A 7,028-nucleotide genomic window follows, 5' to 3' on the forward strand; every position below is an offset into this window, starting at 1 on the left:
GCCTGCTTTATTGGGCGCTGACAATCCTCTCCTCCGTCGCCTCGGATGCAGTGGTGAAGACGCGTGCACACTCCAGCTGCAAGAATGGCCGAGCAGTGCTCCAGGCGCGCAAAAACGAGTGATCCTGGGCAAACGGTTTCAAGTGTGTGATCCTTGGCAGACGAGTTCATGTTGCTCTACCTCAACACCCCAAGTGCAAATTTGGAAAGAGGTAAATTAGCCCAGAGTACCCACAAACACCGCTTCCCTCGCACATAGCTAAATCGAGTGCAACGTTGAGCCATACATCATGTTATTGACTCGTACCTAATTCATACAAAATATGGAACCTTTTCATGTCTCACACAGCAAAGTCAACCAGACACTCTTTCTTAAAAATTCCTTAATATATGTTTAGAAACGATGATAAGTGTCACTTCTAGAATTAATTCAACATAACTTATTACATTAAAATATTGTCCAGTATTTTCATGTTAAGTAATTCGTCATAGTTTTGATGTCATCTGACGTATGATTTATATAATGCGACATTGGCATCAATTTCCCTTTGAGTATTTGTTAGAAGGGGCGATCTCACGGGGGACAGAGGACATTCTCCGGACCACCCCAGGACCCACCTCTCCCAGGAGTGCTGCGGAGCACAGACGTGAGACCCTCACAGGAGGGGACTTCTCATTTAAGATTGTACGCGCAAAGGTTCCGCTGCGCTATAAGTGGACACCACACAGTTGTGTACTGAGTAACAGGTTCTTTATCAAGCAGTAGTTATTACGTTCTTGCAGGTTAAAAAGGTCATATATTTACATTTGTTTCAAGGGTTCGCAAGTTTTTGGGGAGCCGCGACCACGTCAGCAGGGCTCAAGCAAAGATGGTTCAAGGAGCCGCGACCACGTCAGCAGGGCTCAAGCAACGATGGTTCAAGGAGCCGCGACCAAGTCAGCAGGGCTCCAGTACAGATGGTTCAGGGAGCCGCATCCAAGTCAGCAGGGCTCCAGCAAAGATGGTTCAGGGAGCCGCGACCAAGTCAGCAGGGTTCAAGCAACGATGGTTCAGGGAGCCGCGACCAAGTCAGCAGGGCTCAAGCAACGGTGGTTCACGGAGCCGCGACCAAGTCAGCAGGGCTCCAGCAAAGATGGTTCAGGGAGCCCCGACCAAGTCAGCAGGGCTCCAGGAAAGATGGTTCAGGGAGCCGCGACCAAGTCAGCAGGGCTCGCAAAGGTTCCAAAGTTCGGGTAGCGATCTTCTTTCGAGATGGTTTGAGCCGCGACCAGGTCAGCAGGGCTCTCGTCGTCCAGGATCCAACTGCCCGCTAGTTCCAGAGTGGGCCCTGTTATAGTCCTTTTCCCCTTTGAAGTCCAGGCCCTCGCAGGCGGTTATCTGATGCCCGGGGCTGATTGTCGGAGTCTCCTGCTAGTCGGCCCTTTGATCCCTTGAAGATGGGTCCGGGGGTTTCCAGACACCCAGCAGGGCCTGGAGCCAGCTCTCGAGGAGGCCGGGGGTGCAATCGAAACCAGTCCTCAAGGGGGAGGCCGGAGGTGTGATCGAAACTACTCGGCCCTATCTCACTCAGAGGAAACCCTCTACCCACCAGCCGGGCATGGCGCGTCTGGAGCCTAGGTTTCGCTGGGGCCGGGTCATACAGGGGGCTATGGTGTCTGTGATCTCAGGGAAGGTTGATGGTGACCGGAGGCCTTCTAAGGTGATGCGGGTTCTGAACGCCCAGTACCGGGAGGATAGATGGAGGGATGCGGGGGTGGTCGCCCGTTTGGTGGGGTCATGTAGGGAGCAGGGCGGACAGGCGACAGGACAACCAGGGGTTTCTGCTGCGCAGGGATAACTGTTGGGGCACTGAGGGTCGGGGGGAACCACGCCACGAGGCCAGGTCCAACAGTATTTACGTGAAATTTCAAGAAACTTATAGAGAATTGTGACAGGACGTTCCCCTGAAGAAATGTAAAGTAACATTACGTAAGCATTAACCGTATAAAGCGTCACATGAAATGTCAGAAATTATGTGACATAACACCAGGTAATTAAAGTTTTGTAAGGGTTTAATTTATATAATGGGCTTTTGATGTTCATGTGGTCATGGTTTGGTTGTGAGGGCTGAACCAGGGTCCTGTCTCAGCGCTTTATTTACAATTCGCCCACCCTCAGCTGCCAGTTGACTCTTCACCAAATGTAACAAGTTCTGCAGCCTCGGCTTGTTAGTCAATTAAATTTAGCACGCTGGGATTTCTGAGCCCGTACTTACAAAAAAGGAAAACTACAAGTCCCAGAATGCACCGTTGTTACCTAAATATCCGTACCTGGCTCAAGGGGCCTCATGTGGCTTCTTAGCAGTGAGGAGTGTTGATTTTGCAAGCAATATAAGCAGAAATCGCATTAAAAAAAGGAAGAAAAAAAACACTTCACTTTATCATTGGACTATTTTTTTTCTAGAGGTCAGAGGGGATTTTTGCGTTTACTACTGCCACATCCTTAGAGCATATTAAGCGGCAGCGATAATTATTGCTGACTGCTGTTAGCGTGAGGAAATCTATCGCTGGAGATAACCTCCATGTTAGCGTTGTATTAACAACGCTTAACGCCATGGAGATAAAAATCCCAGCGATAGAGGGGATTATCCCCGTTTTCAATGGAATATCGCTGGTTTTCCAGCGATATTCCATTGAAAATGGTGATAACCTTGTTGATAGGGCCTTTGGTTTTAGCCATATAATCCAGCCCCATTACAGGTATGACTAAATCAGGAATTTAGCAGACGTTAAATTCCTGCTTTAAGCCCTTGTTAGCAATATGAATCGCAGCGCTAACACTGACGGGGCCTTGTCGTTAATATCCCGAAGCCCCGTTAACGATAGATTTCCCTGAAGTATTCCCAGACATGCCTACCACACGCCTACCTTGCTTCTCATTAGTGATGAGAGGCTAGGCAATAGAATGGTCCCATAGCGTTGAAAACCAACGCTAAGTGGCCTTGTTGATGCAGCGATATAATTATCGTTGCTTAGCGTCCCAAAACGGACGCTAAAGCGGTGATAATGTATTTATCGCCGCCTTGTTAATGTGCCCCCTTGTTTTATATAGCGCAGAGCACCAATTGTACTAGTATTTAGTAGAATTCATTGCATTTCTTAGCTCATAAAATGGTAGCAAAAAATGATTTACTAACTGAAGGGACTGTGATGGCCTACATACGTAATGAGAACATTTACTACTTTACATACCATTACTGCAAACCATTGGTTCGTTTAACGATTCCCACGTGTGCAGGAAGTAATGTGTTCATTTTGTTGTCATCGCAAAAGCATTTGTTGTTCAGTGGATTTCTGTCAGTTCGCAGTAGTAATTATCTGCTTTAAGCAATTTGCCAGATTATTGGCTTTGTTTCAGGCGGATCCTGTGTTCAGACTCAGAGCCAGTTTGGAAGTGTGTCATGAAGAGCTTTTTCGTCTAGATCCCTAGAGGTGGCAATCGACCAATCACCAGGGAGAACCGAGGCAGGAATCTTACCGGCTCTGAGGAGCAGAGTCATGGAAGCGTTTCGTCATGTTACTCGGGCAACAAACATCAGATACAAATATGTTAAAATCTCTTAATTTAAAAAAAAAAGTATATTTAATATTCGGAAGCGTTTTATGCTACAGATTAAAACACTGCATTGAAAGCTGTGTGGGCTGTGAGAGCTGTGTGGACTGTGAGAACTGTGTGGGCTGTGAGATCTGTGTGGACTGTGAGATCTCCGTGGACTGTGAGAGCTCCGTGGACTGTGAGAGCTCCGTGGACTGTGAGAGCTGTGTGGGCTGTGTGGGCTGTGAGAGCTGTGTGGGCTGTGAGAGCTGTGTGGGCTGTGAGAGCTGTGTGGTCTGTGAGGGCTGTGTGGGCTGTGAGAGCTGTGTGGGCTGTGAGAGCTGTGTGGACTGTGTGGGCTGTGTGGGCTGTGAGAGCTGTGTGGGCTGTGAGAGCTGTGTGGGCTGTGAGAGCTGTGTGGGCTGTGAGAGCTGTGTGGACTGTGAGAGCTGTGAGAGCTGTGTGGGCTGTGAGACTTGTGTGGACTGTGAGAGCTGTGAGGGTTGTGAGAGCTGTGAGAGATGTGTGGGCTGTGAGCTGTTTGAGCTGTGAGAGCTGTGTGGACTATGAGAGCTGTTTGAGCTGTGAGAGGTGCGTGGACTGTGAGCTGTTTGAGCTGTGAGAGCTGCGTGGGCTGAGGGCTGTGAGAGCTGTGTGGGCTGTGAGAGCTGTTTGAGCTGTAAAAGCTATGTGAGCTGTGTGTGCTGTGAGAGTTGTGTGAGCTGTGTAAGAAATTTGAGCTGCGAGAGCCATGTGAGGAATGAGAACTGTGAGAGCTGTTTGAGCTCTGAGAGCTGTGTGGGCTGTTGGAGCTGTGAGAGCTGTGTGGGCTGTGAGAGCTGTGAGAGCGGTGTGGGCTGTGAGAGCTGTGTGGGCTGTGAGCTTTGTGGGCTGCGAGAGCTGTGTGGGCTGCGAGAGCTGTGTGGGCTGCAAGAGCTGTGTGGGCTGCAAGAGCTGTGAAATCTGTGTGAGCTATGCGAGCTGTGTATGCTGTGAGAGTTGTGTGAGCTGTGTAAGAAATTTGAGCTGCAAGAGCTGTGTAAGCTGTGAAAGCCGTGTGAAGAATGAGAATTGTGAGATTGTCGCAGGGATTCTGCTCCAACACAGAACTGTGCATAGAGACTTTGAACCTCAGTGAATTAGGGTGTGCCAACACTCACCTTAGTAGCCAAAATCCCCTACCAGACTAGCAATCAGTGTCTCATTGGTTCTTCCATACCCCCAATGATTAGACAACCCAGAACATGGACTTAGAACACCTCAGGTAACGTGGAACACACAAACACTCTTTCGTTATACTATCGTACCAGTCCAAAACGAGGAGTAAATGAAGACACGTGCAAGTTTGACATATTTATTTCTAATGCCGTGTTCTCAGGCGCAGTATCTTAGCTAATACAAGCAGACTAAGCATGGGCGAATTTTGCGGATCTCGCGTTCGCGAATTTTGCGGATTTGCGGATTCGCAATCCGCAAAATCCGCGAATTCCCGCGAATTTGCGGATTTTTTTTTTTTTTGTGTTCGCAATTGTTTCTGCCAGTTCGCGAGGATTTGGTACTAGTTCGCAATTGCGAACTTACTTGTCGGCTCACAACGGTCGCGACTATGTTGTTTCTACGTCTGGTTCATCATCACAGCCTCCCAGCACCCTCTGTTTTACCACTGGCACCCTCTCTTTGACCCAAGCCACCCTCTGTTACATCAATGCCACCCTCTGGTTCATCATCACTGTAGAAGATGGGGGGGAAAAGCAAGCCCACCTGCCCTGCTTGAACTGACATGAATTAATTTGGGGTTAGTTTATTAACAACACCTGCCCTGCCCCAACTGACAATAATGAATTAGGGGCTAATTAATGTGTCACTGAAAGAATTTAAAGTTCCAGCCTGGCACCTGCTTGTCTGCTCCTTTAGCTGTAAATCAGGACCTTTGTGGCATACAGTTAAGGTCAGAGCAGGGTCACACAATAGTTGCAAGCAGGCAACCGAATTCTGGAGGGCCCCCTCAGGAAGCACTACAAAGAATCGTTACAAATCATGAGGTTGACCTTTTGCACCTGCTCATTGCTTTTGCTTTTGCTGAAATCGTTTTTCGTTTTTTTTCGCGCTATTCGTGGGGCGCGGCGTCGTGCGAAACCGACCGCGGAAGCCGCCAATTCGTGCGAATGAGCATTTTATTTTTTTGCGGCTTGTTGTTTCGCGAGTTTTTTTGCAGTATTCGCGAGCCGCTTGCAGCGCAACACGCGAATTTATCCCAAGGTCGAGTACGGGCGCGGCCATTTTGTTTGCGTGACGTATTTCCGTTTCCGCCCGCTATGTATAATCTCGCGCAGTAAGCGAATTGCGAGTAGAGGTTCGCACGAGATCGCGCGGGAAATCTAGAGGTTCGCACGAGATCGCGAGGAAAATCTCGCGCGAACTTACTTTTGCGCTCGTGAACGGGCGCCGGCCATCTTGTTTTTCATTCATTTCCTGTGTCTGGGCATGGTGTTTAATCCTCTTGGTATCTTTGCCATCCTTTGCTTGTTTTCAGTTTTTTTTTTACGATTTTGCTTCTTATCTATCCCTCTCTTTTCCTAGCTGTATATTTTTGTCTTTTCTGCTATTTTTCTTTACTTTTAAACTACTTTTTTAAACTCTTTTCTTTTCTTCTTCCCTATCCTATTCTTTCTTAATTTTCTACTTCTTCCTACCTTACCTGCCCAGACCATGGTCAAGCCAGGCGCCGTGAAGCTGCCCAGGCACTTGAGGGCCGCAGCGGCGGCGGGGAGTAGTGCTGGACCCAGTGGCAGGACAGCATGCGGGAGATTGAGGGGGGAGCAGGTGACGCGACGGGAGATCTTCAGCCCGGAGGAAGTGGGCGCGCTGGTCTACTTCGTCCAGCGCCGCCTGCCCAGGACCATCGCGGGAGGCGGCAGGATCGCGGCCGGCGGCTACAACATGCGGGAGCGCCGGAAGCGGTGGGAGAAGGTGTGCTGGGCCATATCCCACCTCTACGGGGTCCAGCGCACCTACAGCCAGGTCACCCATCGCTGGACGGACCTCCTGGACCGCGAGCGCGACCTGCTGGACCAGCTCGGCTTGGAGATCCCCGGGCTTGGTGAGTAGGAGTAGCCATTTAATCACTCACTACTATGATGTTTTCTCCTGCTCTGTGTTGTTGTATTGCAAATATTTGTTTTTTACATGGAGCAAGCCAATAATGCCGCTGATGACGATTACATTGTAGTTAAATTATATTTCAAAATCTTCTGTGCATTTCAGGTGCACTGCTCTCCTTCTCAGTGGCGTTGCTACTATGCTTATTTGTTTTCTATTTCGTGGTCTCATTGGCCTGAGTAACTATTATGTATGAGTGTACTTTACAGAACTGCGTAATGCTAGACACTAGGGGGCAGATTACATTTACAAGCCCCTTGCGCCACGTTTACGTTGCCTTGCGTGACGCAACAGCG

Source organism: Lissotriton vulgaris, chromosome 5, assembly GCF_964263255.1.
Source record: "Lissotriton vulgaris chromosome 5, aLisVul1.2, whole genome shotgun sequence".
Classification (NCBI taxonomy): Eukaryota; Metazoa; Chordata; class Amphibia; order Caudata; family Salamandridae; genus Lissotriton; species Lissotriton vulgaris.